The following is a 16,328-nucleotide window of genomic DNA, read 5'->3' on the forward strand; positions in this document are numbered from 1 at the left end:
CGCCCCCCACCATTTCTCAAACAAACTGCCACGCCATGCCACGGTCCATGCCATCCCGGGACGGTCGGGACCTCCACAGTTTGTTCCTCTGGTTTCTTAGCCTTTTTCCAAAACATTGTTCTGTATTAAAATCTTTCCTCAATTGCGATTGATCCTGCCGGCTACGCCAAAATGTTTTAAAAAATTCTCAAGGTCAAGGACCAGGCTCACAGGAAAGTAGTCTGACACAGAACAAACAGCCAAGAGGCGAGTCTGCTAGAATATAAGTGTTTTATTCCCCGCAGCGTCGCCACAACCAGGTCTCGTACTTACAACGGGTCTGGTTTATACTCACTCTACGTGTTACCGGAACTGGGAGCCGTCAGTTCTCGTAGAGCGGTTGCCAACAACCCACGCTCGGCGGTTAAACGCAACCCCGGAGCAGACTCTACCGAACTGGAGACTTTTCCAGCTGATATACTCTTTTCCAAATATAAACATTCATGTGAACAGCAGAGCAAGGCTAAAAAACACATTCCATTCTGGTTACATACAGATAAGAAGATTCACACGGGAAGGTGTATAATAAGATTCACACGGGACTAAGCGACACCTTCCATTTTCGGTTAGATTCACACATGTATTGGGACACAATTTTAACCCTTTCACCTCACCTTCTCATGCTAAACCTATGCCCTCTAGTTCTGGATTCCCAATCCCAGGGAAAAGACTTTGTCTATTTATCCTATCCATGCCCCTCATAATTTTGTAAACCTCTATAAGGTCACCCCTTAGCCTCCGACACTCCAGGGAAAACAGCCCCAGCCTGCTCAGTCTCTCCCTGTAGCTCAAATCCTCCAACCCTGGCAACATCCTTGTAAATCTTTTTTGAACCCTTTCAAGTTTCACATCTTTCCAATAGGAAGGAGACCAGAATTGCATGCAATATTCCAACAGTGGCCTAACCAATGTCCTGTACAGCTGCAACATGACCTCCCAACTCCTGTACTCCATACTCTGACCAATAAAGGAAAGCAACCAAACGCCTTCTTCACTATCCTATCTACCTGCAACTCCACTTTCAATGAGCTATGAACCTGCACTCCAAGGTCTCTTTGTTCAGCAACACTCCCTAGGACCTTATCATTAAGTGTATAAGTGCTGCTAAGATTTGCTTTCCCAAAATGCAGCACCTCCCAATTATCTGAATTAAACTCCATCTGCCACTTCTCAGCCCATTGGCCCATCTGGTCCAGATCCTGTTGTAATCTGAGGTAACCCTCTTCGCTGTCCACTACACCTCCAATTTTGGTGTCATCTGCAAATTTACTAACTGTACGTCTTATGCTCAAATCCAAATCATTTACGTAAATCACAAAAAGTAGAAGGCCCAGCACCGATCCTTGTGGCACTCCACTGATCACAAGCCTCCAGTCTGAAAAACAACCCTCCACCACCACCCTCTGTCTTCTATCTTTGAGCCAGTTCTGTATCCAAATGGCTAGTTCTCCCTGTATTCCATGAAATCTAACCTTGCTAATCAGTCTCCCATGGGGTACCTTATCAAATGCCTTACTGAAGTCCATATAGATCACATCTACTGCTCTGCCCTCATCAATCTTCTTTGTTACTTCTTCAAAAAACTCAATCAAGTTTGTGAGACATGATTTCCCACGCACAAAGCCATGTTGACTATCCCGAATCAGGCCTTGCCTTTCCAAATACATGTACATCCTGTCCCTCAGGATTCCCTTCAACAACTTGCCCACCACTGAGGTCAGGTTCATACTAATACTATTATCATATAATACTAATATCCTTAATTTTTATTTTTCAGCCAACTTCAAAGACTGTGATATGTTTCGCTTTGAAGGGTTTACTTGTTTAATGCAATTTATTTATAAATACTTGGCTGAGACCCACAATGGATTTAATCCAACAGAGTTTGTTGACACAGCTGTCAAGTGGATTGTTTACTCTGTTTGATTGGCAGTTTTATGATTATTCTGTAGAATCAGTTTGCTTTTAACAAGATCTCGAATGGCTGCGTGTTTATTTTAACAGATTAATGAGTAGCTTAGAAGAGTGAGTTTTTACTGGTGGAGGCTACATAACTGTGTGATTTATTGACAGTCTTATGTATTCCTAGAAGAACAATTTTTTTGAGTGGTTTTGGATAGTATGATTTTTATTTATTTTGAAAATATATGACATATCAAAGACCTCTTTATGTGCTTATAGCGTTTTATTCATTGTGAATAATGTGTGCATGGGTATAGAACATGCATGGGAGTATAATAAAGGCAAGGGAAATGGGTGAAATAGGAGATTTTAACTGGCAGGGGAATATGAAGGAAATATAGGAGATAGGTGGCCATGATGGTGGATGAGGCTAACAAGCTTAAAGGTCAAGATTAGAACTTGGCCAATGTTGCCGTGAATGAGCCTTTCAGTCGGTGGGGCTCGACATCTGCCTGCCTAAGTTCCCAGGTTCTAGCCTAACTTCAGACCAACCTCAAACCATTAGGAGAAAATAATGTGTACATTTGGATTTACACTGAGATGAAAATGCGATGCAGGTACACAATCTTTTATCTGAAATCATCAGGGCCAGCTACTTCTCGGAATTTGGAATTTTTCAGATTTCGGAACAAATGTAGCATTCTCTGTTGGTTCCAGGGCAGCACCCCATAATCAAACATCAATACTGCAGCAAAAATGTATGAATACTGACACTAAATGGGATGAATAAAGACGAGAAATACTACTTTAGTTTATTTATAGAGTAATATACTGATAAATGAAATACGTAGACCATAAGTACTCAAGGACATTTTATTTCCAGAAAAAAAATTCCAAGAAAAGTATTTGGTAAAACTTAAACATACACAGCTTCAGCAGTATGGCAGACATTGTTTTAAAGATGCCTTCAAGTGTCATCTGACTCATTAACATAGGTTTCTGTCTTAGCAATCTCTCTTTAATTGAGTAAATTGCCATAATCTCGTGCTCACTGAGAAATGAACATTGTTCATGGCCTGCAATTAACTGATCACACATTTTTGCCATATTATCTATGGGGATTTTTTCAACTGTGATCATAAAGTCATCATCATCATTACTATCCTCATGCTTTTCTGTATTTAACACCATTTCAGCATTTTTCAACAAATGCATGGCAGGTGCATCATTGTCAGTGTTCAGCATTTCTTCAATGACAGCTTCCCATAATTTATTCACACTTTCGTTCAATAAGTTTTGTGTGTAAGTTACAAGGTTTGCTATCATCTTTTTCTGAAGAAGATAGCAGATTCCTGAAGAAGGGCTCGTGCCCGAAATGTCGATTCTCCTGCTCCTTGGATGCTGCCAGACCCGCTGCGCTTTTCCAGCAACACATTTTCAGCTATCATCTTTTTCTGACATGAAATACTTCAAAATCTTCATCTGTAAGTTTATTTACATCAAACACCGTTGTAGGCCACAGTCCGTGTCAAGCATTTATTAACGTTGATTTATCAACATTCTTCCAAGGGTAAGCAACTGCACAAATGGCATCCTCAACACTCAACTTTTTCAGGAAGTCTTGGATTCCCACCTCTCTGTTGACTGCAGCAAGCATACAGTTTAAAAAAGTCTTTATATTTGCTCTTCGTGGAGCGTAAAATTCCTTGGTCACGAAGCTGTAAAACAGATGTCACATTAGGCGGCAAGTAAATGCCGAAAACATGACGTTTCACAAGAAGTTCGGCAGGGGGATGTACAGAGCTGTTGTCAAGGAACAATAAACTTTTATCGTGTTCTTCCAGTCCAGCTTGCCTGCAATGAACCCATGCTGCTGGTACAAAGTGGTTACTGAACCAGTCGAAAAACATTTCTCAGGTTACCCACGCTTTCTTGTTAGCATAATAATGCACAGGTAAATTGTGCACACCTTTCTTGGATGTTTGCTTTTTCCGATCACAACCAACTTCACCTTGTGTGCACCTGCAGCATTGGCACACGCAAAAATAGTTAACTTGTCCTTAGTATCCTTAAAATCAGTTGGTGCTCTCTCATCAGCCATTGTTAGTGTTTTTCTAGGGACATAGCGCCAGTAGAGAGCTGTTTCATCAGCATTGTAAATTTGTTCAGGACTAAGGGTTTCATCAGATATTATCTTGGCAAATTCATCAATATAATTTTCAGCTGCTTCATGGTTAGCAGAAGCCTTTTCACCACAGATTTTCAGGTATTTCACACCATTATGTTTCTTAAATTTCTGCAGCCAACCTTCTGAACATTGACACTCACCTTCAATGTTCAGTTCTTTATGATCTATTCTAGCTTGTTTCATGACCAACAAACCAGTCAGTGGCATATGTTCACTTCTTCATTGTCAACTCCACTCTATCAACACATGGTTAAGATCTTCATTTTTTGCCCTATGCAGTGTTTTCCTATTTTTCATTAGTTTATGGTCATCATTGTTACCATAAAATGTCAGTAACTTGTCTTTCTGTTTCTTTAAATCATATACAATACATTCTTCAGTAAGATGCCGCACAAACACACCACAATCAAGCTTCTGTAATAACTCCACTTTCTGTATTATTGATAATGTCAGATGCTTCCTTTTCTTTTTATTATTGTTACACAATAAGAGCAGCGAGGAGGGGACATGAAAGGTCCTAGGTCGGTAGGATTAGGGAAAACCCTAAGGCTTTCTATAGGTATGTTAGGAATAAAAGAATGACTAGGAATAGGTCCAGTCAAGGATAGTAGTGGGAAGTTGCGTGTGGAGGCGGAAGAGATTGGGGAGACACTGAATGAATACTTTTCTTCAGTATTTACTCAGGAACAGGGCATTGTCGTCGATGTGAATACTGAGTCACAAATAAGTAGAATGGATGGCTTTGAGGTATGTAGAGAAGAGGTGTTGGAAATCCTGGAAAAGGTGAAAATAGATAAGTCCCCTGGGCCTGATGGCATTTATCCTAGGATTCTCTGGGAAGCAAGGGAGGAGATTGCAGAGCCATTGGCCTTGATTTTTATGTCCTCTTTGTCTATAGGAGTAGTGCCAGAAGACTGGAGGATAGCAAATGTGGTTCCCTTGTTCAAAAAGGGGAGTAGGGATAACCCTAGTAACTATAGGCCGGTGAGTCTCACTTCTGTTGTGGGCAAAGTCTTAGAGAGAATTGTAATGGATAGGATTTATGCACATCTGGATAGGAATAATGTGATCAAGGATAGTCAGCATGGTTTTGTGAAGGGCAGGTCGTGCCTCACAAACCTTATTGAATTCTTTGAAAAGGTAACGAAGGAGGTTGATGAGGGGAAAGCGGTAGATGTGGTATATATGGATTTTAGTAAGGCATTTGATAAGGTTCCCCATGGTAGGCTACTGCAGAAAATACGGAGATATGGCATTGAGGGTGAGTTGGAGGTTTGGATTAGGAATTGGCTGGATGGAAGAAGACAGAGGGTAGTAGTTGATGGCAAAGTTTCTTCATGGAGTGCCGTCACTAGCGGTGTTCCGCAAGGATCTGTTGTGGGACCATTGCTGTTTGTCATTTTTATAAATGACCTGGAAGAGGGGTTAGAAGGTTGGATGAGCAAGTTTGCGGATGATACGAAAGTCGGAGGAGTTGTTGACAGTGAGGAAGGATGTGGCAGGTTACAGCAGGATATAGAGAAGCTGCAGAGCTGGGCAGAAAGGTGGCAAATGGAATTCAATGTAGCTAAGTGTGAGGTGATTCACTTTGGGAAGAATAACAAAAAAATGGGGTACTGGGCTAATGGTCGGATACTTGGTAGTGTGGATGAGCAGAGGGATCTTGGTGTCCATGTACACAGATCTCTGAAAGTTGCCACCCAGGTAAATAGTGCGGTGAGGAAGGCATATGGCGTACTGGCTTTTATTGGTAGAGGAATTGAGTTCCGGAGTCCTGAGGTCATGATGCAGTTGTATAAGACTCTGGTGCGGCCGCATCTGGAATATTGTGTGCAGTTTTGGTCGCCATACTATAGGAAGGATGTGGAGGCACTGGAACGGGTGCAGAGGAGGTTTACCAGGATGTTGCCTGGTATGGAAGGAAGATCGTATGAGGAAAGACTGAGACACTTGGGGCTGTTTTCATTAGAGAAAAGAAGGTTTAGGGGTGACTTGATTGAGGTGTACAAGATGATTAGGGGGTTAGATAGGGTTGACAGTGTGAACCTTTTCCCGCGTATGGAGTCGGGTATTACAAGGGGGCATAGCTTTAAATTAAGGGGGGGTAGATATAGGACTCAAGTTAGGGGTAGGTTCTTCACTCAGCGAGTCGTAAGTTCATGGAATGCCCTGCCAGTAGCAGTGGTGGACTCTCCCTCTTTATGGGCATTTAAGCGGGCATTGGATAGGTATATGGAGGATAGTGGGTTAGTATAGGTTAGGTGGGCTTGGATCGGCGCAACATCGAGGGCCAAAGGGCCTGTACTGCGCTGTATTCTTCTATGTTCTATGTTCTATGTGTATCTACAGCTCTTTTTGGCAATTTCACAGTGTAATTAAACACAATTAAACACAGTGAAGCAAATACACAATTAATGCCTGCCAGTGCTGGGCAGTCGAGTGGGTATGGACTTTAATCCAAAAAAACCTTGTTATGCAGACAAGACTGACACTCCACATTCCACGAAAGAAACTTTGGATTTCGGAGCTTTTCAGATTTTGGAATTTTGGATAAAGGATTGTGTCCCTGTATTGGGAAATGGCTGACTTGCTGAATTCCTGACATTAATATGAACATTTTGGATGAATTTAGTTTTGTAGCATTGCACTTATCACACCCTGAAATGCAGACTTCAGGCCATATACAATTTGAATTTAATTTGCAATTGACTAGCTAAATAAATACAAAGGAAACCTTTTAGCAACACATAATTATTATGATTTGCAAATAGCAGAGTATATTTTGTGAATGAAAAGTGCAGAACACAATAACAAGTAAAATGGCGATTGTTATGTTATTATTTGCAGAGAGGCCAGGGATTATGGCCACTTTTACCTGGGTTGCAATTGGAGGAGGGGTCACTCACTTCTGGTAGAACCTAACAAGTTGTAACCTAGCGAGTTGCATTAAAAATGAATGTTTTCATGAAAAGTGTTTATGAGAAAGCATGTATGCCAATGAAACCAAAAGAGTACTTTTTCCTACTTTTGCCTTGCTGGTGGAGAGTCTCTATGGCCAGTGACACAGATCTGAAATTCAGGCATAAGTGACACAATGACTTTCTGACATATGTTATCTACAAAACTTCCCATCAGTAATCATAAATGAAAAATTACCCCTTGTAACTTTTTGCAAATCACAATGATAAAAGTATGATAGGTTTTCTTTCTCCCAAACAAAGAATTACAAACATTTTTTTTTCATAAAGACATTAGGCTTTTAAGTCAGAGAGGTAAACATCAATAACTGAGCCCCCATCCTCTATATAAAAGGGGCAACATTTTTTGGTGTTACACCGAAGGATATCTGATAATGATACCAATACTAAATGACTTCAGAAAACCTCTGGATGCACCTTGTAAACAGCTAAAAGGCTTTTAGCCTATTACCAGTGCTATAATAACAGACCTAAAAAATGTGTAAAGTTTTTCCGGGCAAATAAGGCTGCCCTGAGTACAGCAGGTATGAACACAGCCAAACAGGTTTCTAGCATGAAAAAAATGAAGCATATTAGTTTTAAATGTTATTGTGGAACTAGAAGAAACAAGATTCCTCCTTTCAGCCTCAATATACTCTTGACTGGCAATCCATGCTAAATGCTTCTTCAGCTTTCCTGTCCACTCCAGCCCTACTCAGGCTGCTGCTGAAGAGGGGAATGACTTAACATTTAATCCTATTGAAGGCAGCTGACTATGGAGGATGACAGACATCTGCAGCTCAAGTAAATTATTTTGGCAAGGTTGGAGACAAATTTGAAAATGGATCTGCTCTTTTTTTACGTATTTCTCCCCATAGTGTTTGATTTTAATTGATTGTCCAACAACATAACAAACCATCACTTCATTGCGGGAGTTAGTTAGCTTTGCTGGCTAGATGGCTAGATGGCAAGACTCTGAAACAGAATGACTTCAATGGTAGGAGTTCAGTCCCTATCCTGGCTATGTTAACTCAAGCAAGACTGCCTTTTTATTTGGCTCTGTGGTTGTGGATTGGTGTCCCTCAAGCTGTATAAAACCAATCATCTCTCTCTATAATTGTGACTGTTGATATATAGACTATGGCTAAATAATCATTTCACTGGAAATGTTGTATTTTTGCTGTGTGCCAATAATGGGTCTGTGATAGCTATTAATTGTTTTTCTATCCAGTTGTGAGAATTTAATATGTTGCATTTAGCATTACAAGTCAAGAATTGGTGCTGGAAAAGCACAGCAGGTCAGGCAGCATCTGAGGAGCAGGAGAATCAATGTTTCAGGCATAAGCCCTTCATCAGATGCTGCCTGACCTGCTATGCTTTTCCAGTACCACATTATTGAGTCTGATCTCCAGCATCTGCAGTCTGCACTTTCTCCCATTTAGCATTACAAGTGCACCAACAGTTTTTAACTCAAATGTTCCTAACTGAAGCCTAAATTGTATTGAATTTACATATTTAGCATTAAGTGTTGCTGGATTGCTGAAAAGGTTACTGGAAAGGGTATACTTAAAAGATATACTCTGGAATGCTAACTCACCACTTTTTATCTGAATGACTATGTCATTGAATGTTTCTGTTTAATAGACAGTGGGACAAGGTTCACCTTTCCTAATGGAATCACCCTCTGTCCTGTATGATATCTGCTATTCAATCCTTTAGATTATATATCACTAAATTTGTAAACATATAGAAATTAGACAATTTCTCATTGTGATCTATGTTATTTAACACTGTAAATATGGTAACTCTTGTCCATTTTTAGTTAATTCAGTTTGTGATTGTATGTATGCACATGACAAAGATATTGATCTTCTTTCGAAGCACTAACCAGGTGATAAGTAATATCCATACAATCTCTCTTATTGTTACCTGATTTTCATTCTCAGACGGAATCAAAACACTTCAGTACTGCTCACTTTCCTCCAGTTCACAAGAAATTCTAAAACAGTTTCACAGAGAGCCCAAGACCAATGCATATTAGGTTCCACAGTAACATAGTACAGTATGCCCCTGCCCACCTCATACACATTGCACAAAGTTACTGCAGTGAGAGAAACTGTTGCACAGCAGGACAATTTACATTTTAACATATCATAGCAATTACAGAAACGTGGCTCAGGGATGGACAGGACTGGCAGCTTCATGTTCCAGGATACAAATGCTACAGATAGGACAGAAAGGGAGGCAAGAGAGGAAGGGGAGTGGCATAGATAGGATGAATAGACAAAGTCTTTTCCCTGGGGTGGGAGAGTCCAGACTAGAGGGCGTAGGTTTAGGGTGAATCAGGAAAGATATAAAAGAGACTTAAGAGGTAACATTTTCACTCAGAGGGTGGTACGTGTATGGAATGAGCTGCCAGAGGAAGTGGTGGAGGCTGGTACAATTGCAACATTTAAAAGGCATCTGGATGGTTATTTGAATAGGAAGGGTTTGGAGGGATATGGGCATATGGAACTAGATTGAGTTGGGATATCTGGTCGGCATGGATGAGTTGGATTGAAGGGTCTGTTTCCGTGCTGTAGATTAGATTAGATTACTTACGGCGTGGAAACAGGCCCTTTGACCCAACCAGTCCACACCAACTCCCTGAAGAACAACCCACCCAGACCCATTCCCCTAATTTTACCCCTTCACCTATCACTATGGGCAATTTAGCGTGGCCAATTCACCTAACCTGCATATCTTTGGACTGTGGGAGGAAACCGGAGCACCTGGAGGAAATCCATGCAGACACAGGGAGAATGTGCAAACTCCACACAGACAGTTGCCCAAGGCAGGAATTGAACCCGGGTCTCTGGCACTGTGAGGCAGCAGTGCTAACCACTGTGCCACCATGCCGTACATCTCTATGACTCTATCTCTGACAGAACCTTTGCTGCCTGAAAAGCAATGGGGTTAGCGGTGCGAGATGAAGCTAATCTGGTGACATTTCATGGGACGTTACCTGCCATCTTCCTGCCACCACAGGAATAACTCCAAGGCAAGAAGACCCAAGCACAACCTTTGTTTATTTTTTTTAATCTAAAAATGATGTCACACACAACTGGGTGACTTTCCAACTCACTGTGACATTTTTCTCTTTTTCTTTTTAATTACCACCAGTCATAACCCAATCAAATATTTATAAGCAAAGCTCCTTATGGACAATGCGAACCATCAAACGTGAGGGGGAAGGTAGGGAGAGAGGAAGTGGCTAAATCAAAATGGAGTTAGAGGGGAAGATAAAGCAGTGTATTCCCGCAATGCCCACATTTCTCCAAGGAGACCTGAGCACAAATTAAACTGTGGAAGAGGGGCAGACAATTAGCAGACATAAGCTCAACCTTTAAACTCTGGTGTCAAATGAGGCCTTTACTGGACAATTAACAACAATAAGGGCCTCATTTCATCTGCAATTCCTCCAGTACCAGGTGGCATGAAAAAGTGTCAGCCTATACAGCTGGTTAAACTGGGTAGGCAATTTGAGGAAGGAGTGTCCATCGATCTGCACTGATATGTGCAAGATCGATGCACTTACAGCAGGGAGTTTTCTTTCACCACCACCTCTCTGGCCTCACTTCCAACTTTCAAGCTCACTTCTCTCTACAACCTCCAAATTCAGAAACCTCCCACTCCCAGAGCAACACCTCCCTTCCCAGAGCTTTAGATTAGATCCCCTACAGTGTGGAAACAGGCCCTTCGGCCCAACAAGTCCATACCAACCTTCCAAAGAGTAACCCACCCAGATCCTTCATCCTAGATGTACAGGGTCTGGTTTTCCAGATACAGCCACAGCCCTGCTGTGACACTCCTGGTTGGCCTGCCTCTGATTGGCCAGCAGATTCATGTGGGTGGGACTTGCTAATCCAGAAACCTGATTCTGGCAGAAAGCTTGTGGACAGCCTTATTGTTGGAAAGCATAGCAGTTTCAGTTTGTTCTCGGTTTCCTTTTGGAAACTTTCCTGTTTTTGGAGTGGGAAAAAGCTGGGCCTTAGCATTTGTGCTAAGGATAAATATAATCAAGTATTTGGGTTTCTTTTTACTTTGGAAGAAACACAAGTATGATTCTATATAAATAGCTGATTGACCTAGTAATTGTACTTTGACCCTACTTTGCATATGATTGTACAATGCTATTTATTCTGTTTACTAAGCATTGAACCCTTGGCATAAAATACTCAATAGTGTATGTGATCCTTGCAATTAACAGAAAAGAAAAAGCAGGGCAAATTCCAACCATTAAGGAAACTGTTCGGTAAAAAGAGAAGGAAGGCACTTTCTGAGAAAATAAATCTAAAATCCAGTCAATCCACTGAGGATGTTCGAAATGGCTTTGAGCCAGGTGTTGGGGAGTCTGAAGATGAATTAAGGTAAAAGCTCCTTCAACTTTTTATAATTAAGGATTAAACAAAATCAAGAAGTCTTGCAGAGCTTTAAAGTCATGAACCAAAAACTCTGATTTATGTTACATTCAGCAATAGTCTAGAGCAATCAGCTTGACTGTTGATTTGATTCAAAATAAATGGCAAAGGTAATTTGAGGAAAACAGATTCAGTCAGTAAAGCTAACCGCCTTAACTGGAGTTGATTACTGTCATTTCTGAAAAACGGAACAGAACATAGAGGTTGCAAGGAAGGGTGCAATCTGAACTTGCCATCTGAAATGTACACATTGTGTTCATATGTGATCAGAACATGCCATTTTTAGATATTACAATTCTGGAAATAATATTTTGAATAACTTCATCAGATAAAGCTTGCATTCACTTGCTAGCCTTTTGGATTTCCAGTTTACACACTGAATCATAATGTACTGGTGCTTATTCTCGTTTCTCTTTAAAACCAATTCCTCATTTTGATCTTCTAAAGCCCCCAGCCTTCTATGCCAGAAGATGACTTAGATTTGCTAACTTCAGCTAGCATCTGACTTAGAGCATTGAGCTGTTTAACTATAACCTGATGAGTGACATCTGCACAATGAGTAATTTCAGTTTAATGGAGGTATTCTTGCATATACGAGAAACATCTCTGTAATATAGAGTGGAGTTTTAGCAGCACTGCCTTTCTAGCTAAAACGTTTGAGGGAGCCCACCCCAGTCAACTGCCCATTTAATGGTTGATTGACCATGCATTGGCTGGAGACAGGACTTCCACCCTTAGGGATGGGAGGTCCTGCTTCAGAGAGCTGCTGGTTTGTCAGCAGCGCCACTGAGACAGAGGTCAGTGCTGGTACCACACTCTGAGTTTAAGGACTTGTTCAGCATTGCATCCAGGCTAGCAAATGAGGCCGAGGTCTTCTCAGGGACCCAGGGTTTGAGATGCCATGGGGATACACTTGGAAGGGCCCTCCCATCAGCCCAAGGGCCATTCTAAGAAGAAACATTTTGGAGCTGCCTCCAGCAGGCACAGGAAAATATGCCAAGCTGGTTGCAGGTCATGGGCCTCTCCTTTTGCTGGTAAACCAGGACAGCTCCAGAATGAGGCCCATCTGACACCAGCCCTGCCACTGATACAATGTGAGTAGGGTTGGGCAGGTGGGTGGCAGGCAAGCATCCTGCTAGATTTTGCCCTGTCTCTATCTTCAAATCCATTGGCTGTGAAGTGTATAATCCAACCCATAAGCAATGAGTGAGAAAGCTTAATCTCCAAAGTTTTCTCTTGTACACTTTCCATTGAACCATAGCTGAATCCCCAAATCGAAGAGTGTGAAGTTGTGCTGGGCCAGGATGTCACACATTCTGGAGGAATACAATTCTGCAGTTGCTGATAGCCTCCTTTGGCACTGCTAAAGTTTTTGATATGGCCCATAGCACTGTCTAGAGCCAAAATGAATGATCCACATTGTGAAGCTGAGAGTATGATCAAATATTCGGAGCATGTGAGCTGGCTGGTCCATAATGGGTATAATTACCGTGCCAGATCAGACAGTCCCAAGCGATACCCCTGATGCAAGGCTTCAGGCCTCATTTCAATGAAGTTGGTTGCTTACAGATACATGTGTGTGTCCTCAGTCAGTTTTGCACTGAATCAGTTTTGGATTATGGACCAGTGCATCAGCACTTCACAAAGACATTGTGAGGGACAGCTGTTTGGAAATGAGAGGAAATCAAGAAAGTGATGGAAGGTGTCATCAACAGTCCTATCAAGTGGCACCTACTCAACAATAACCTGCTCATTAATGCTCAGTTCAGGTTCCGCCAGGACCACTCAGCTTCTGACCTCATTACAGGCTTAGTTCAAACATGGACAAAAGAGCTGAATTCCAGAGATAAAGTGGGCATGACTACCTTTGGCACCAAGTAGACATTTAGCTGAGTATGGCATTAAGGAGCCCTGGCAAATCTGGAATCATTGGATTCGGGGAAAACTCCCTAGTGCTTTGGAGTCATGCCTGGCATATAGAAAAATGGTTGTAGTTATCAGAGGTCAGTCACCTTGGCTCCAGAATATCTCTGCAGGAGTTTCTCAGGGTAATATCCTAGGGCCAACCATCTTCAGCTACTTCATCAACAACCTTCCCTCCCTCATAAGGTCAGAAATGGGAATGTTCACTGTTCAGCATCGTTTGTGACTCCTAGGTATGGAAGCAGTCCATGTCTAAATGCAGCAAGACCTGGTCTACATCCAGGCATAGGCTGAAAAGTGGCACATGTTAACACCAGATACGTGCCGGTCACTGACTATCTCCAGCAAGAAGCAATTAAACCACTGTTCCTTGATATTCATTGGCATTACTGTCAGTGAATCCCCCATTACCTAAATCCTGGAGGTTACCATTGAACAGAAACTGAACTGGACTCACTATATAAACACAATTGTTACAAGAGCTAGTCTGAACCTAGGATCCTGTAGCAAGTAACTCATCACCTGCCTCCCAAAGCCTGTCCACAATAAAGCACAAGTCAGGAATGTGATGGAATGCTCCACATTTGCCTGGATGTTTACAGCTCCAGCAACAGTCAAGAAGCTTGACACCATCCAGGATAAAACAGCCTAGTTCATTGGCACCGCATCCAAAAGCATCCACTCCCTCCACCACTGAGGCTCAGGAGCAGCAGTGTGTACTATCTACAAGATGCACTACAGAAATTCACCAAAGGTCCTTAGATATCCTTCCACAACCACCTCCATCTGGAATGAGAAGGGCAGCAGATATATGGGAACCACCACTTCACCCAATTCTCCTCCAAGACACAGTGGATGCTGTAATTCGGAAACAAAAACAAAAGTTCTTGAAAGCTCAGTGGGTCTGAAGACATCTGTGAAGAGAAATCAAGGTTAATGTTTTAGACCCGGTGACCCTTGCTCAGAAACGTTAACTTTGATTTCTCTGCACAGATGCTGTGAGACCTGCTGAGCTTTTTTCTCGAATTCCCTCCCTTACAACCATGTGAGTCAACCTACGACACATGATCTGCAGCGGTTCAAGAAGGCAACTGAATAGAAATAATTATTAGAAACATTAAAAGTCAATTTATACCTGAAAGCCATTGAAACTTTTGGTGCATTTTAGCAAAGTTAATGCATTTTTGTAAGATTGCAAGACATGCACAACAATTAGTAAGTGACCAGGTTTCAAGCTGAGTTTGATTAACAAAAAAATAAAATTCAAATCTCAAGACCTGGATACATTCAGGTACACAAAAAACTAATCTGAACACAGTCAAGGGAAACAAAATATTTAAAGGAAGCACTGACTGACAGTTGATCCTATTAATTATGTAAAGTTTTATATTTAATTGTGGATCGACTTCAAATACTTCAAGTTTTATAGTTCCATCTATATCCATCAGAATTTGTATAACATACTTACAATGGTGATAATAAATTGAAAATACATTAAAATTCTGTTGTCACTAGTCAATTGGTATCGTTATAACTTTAAATCAATATTTGACTTTCCAGTTTTTTGGAAAGTTAGTTAATTATATTTTGACTTTTCGGTTTCTGTACAATTTTGAATTCAGAGAAACACCTTTGTTGTCAACCTATGTGTTTAGGCTGTGCAAAGACATTCTGTTGAAAGGTAGAGGAGGTGATTTCTGCTCTATAGAAAGATCTTAGAATATTTAGGGTGTAAAGTGAAGACACTAGATTACATCTGTGTAAGCATCAGCAGGTAATGCGAGAAGAAATTTAGCAGAATGTATAATGCATAGACAATTCAGTATTCTTTGTTTTGACCCATAAAGATCTCTTTCAGCTTCCCTGACTGCATAGTCAATGGGAGGCTATGATAAGGAGAATGTTAAGCCTTTATATTTGTAATCTATTATAATATTAGGGATCTAATATGGAACATTCCTCTTAACTGATTATTTCCAAAACTCCATAGATACTAAACTGGTTATATGTGTAATTAAATAACATTAAATGACTTCAGTCAAGTTTATTATGTCAACAATTGACTACTTTAGAAAGAAAGATAATATTTTAAAATATACATAGATATAATGGATTATTTCAGTACATTAATATGTTTTACTTTTGTAACTGATGTTTATATTGCTATGTATCAGAAAACTATTGTAGTGTATGTAACTGAACTCCATGTTGTTACTGTAGTGTCAGATTTTGTTCAACCTGATTGCATTAGTTGTCCAGTTTCTATCTGAAATAAAACTTTTATTTGTTTATTTCCTAATTGTGTGAAAATGTTTCAATCATATCTTATCAGAAAGTCGAAAGTGAAGTCGCATTTACCTTCATTTTATTTGTATATTGCAATGTATTTCTGATTATACTTCTGACTGTAGGATGCAGTCTTCAAAAGCTCCCAGACGCATTTGGTTCATGTGTCCCTGTTTAAGTCAGTTGATCTTGTCATGATCTGTACCTTCACATGGCACTTAATCTACATTTCAAAATTGCTTAACTAGTGGATTCATAGTCATGCTATCAACAAATTTTGCAAATATATCCCTTTGATTTTTTTTATAGTATATGTATTTTTTAAAAAATGAACACAATTCTTAAATAATCTCTTGTGATTTTTATGCCATGTATAATTTGGTCTAAATTCTTCAGACAATTTGTTATTGTTCTGGTTGACTGAGCTGAAGTAGTTGTTAATTTTAAATCTGAGATAGAAACATTTTTGTTAAGCAATAGTATTAATGGAGATGGGCCAAAGAAAGGAATATGTGGTAGGCCACAGATCAGCCATGATCTTATTGAATGGTGGAACAGGCTTGAGGGCATGAA

At 40.6% G+C, this 16,328-nt stretch overlaps 1 protein-coding gene across 8 annotated transcripts in view; it reads left to right on the plus strand.

Moving 5' to 3' along the window:
- Nucleotides 1-16,328, plus strand: part of cracd (capping protein inhibiting regulator of actin dynamics) — a 226,219-nt gene that overhangs the window by 150,682 nt on the left and 59,209 nt on the right. For 4 of the 8 annotated variants that reach the window (XM_087988310.1, XM_087988292.1, XM_087988298.1 and 1 more), the window contains exon 2: nt 11,336-11,495. The exons of the other annotated variants lie outside the window; for them this stretch is intronic. The gene's annotated coding sequence lies outside the window, so the exon portion shown is untranslated. The remainder of the gene's footprint in view (nt 1-11,335; nt 11,496-16,328) is intronic. 8 annotated transcript variants of the gene reach the window in all.

The sequence above is a fragment of the Chiloscyllium plagiosum genome, unplaced genomic scaffold, assembly GCF_037043375.1.
Source record: "Chiloscyllium plagiosum isolate Xiang-an unplaced genomic scaffold, Cpla_swu_hap1 HiC_scaffold_1, whole genome shotgun sequence".
NCBI classification, from domain to species: Eukaryota; Metazoa; Chordata; class Chondrichthyes; order Orectolobiformes; family Hemiscylliidae; genus Chiloscyllium; species Chiloscyllium plagiosum.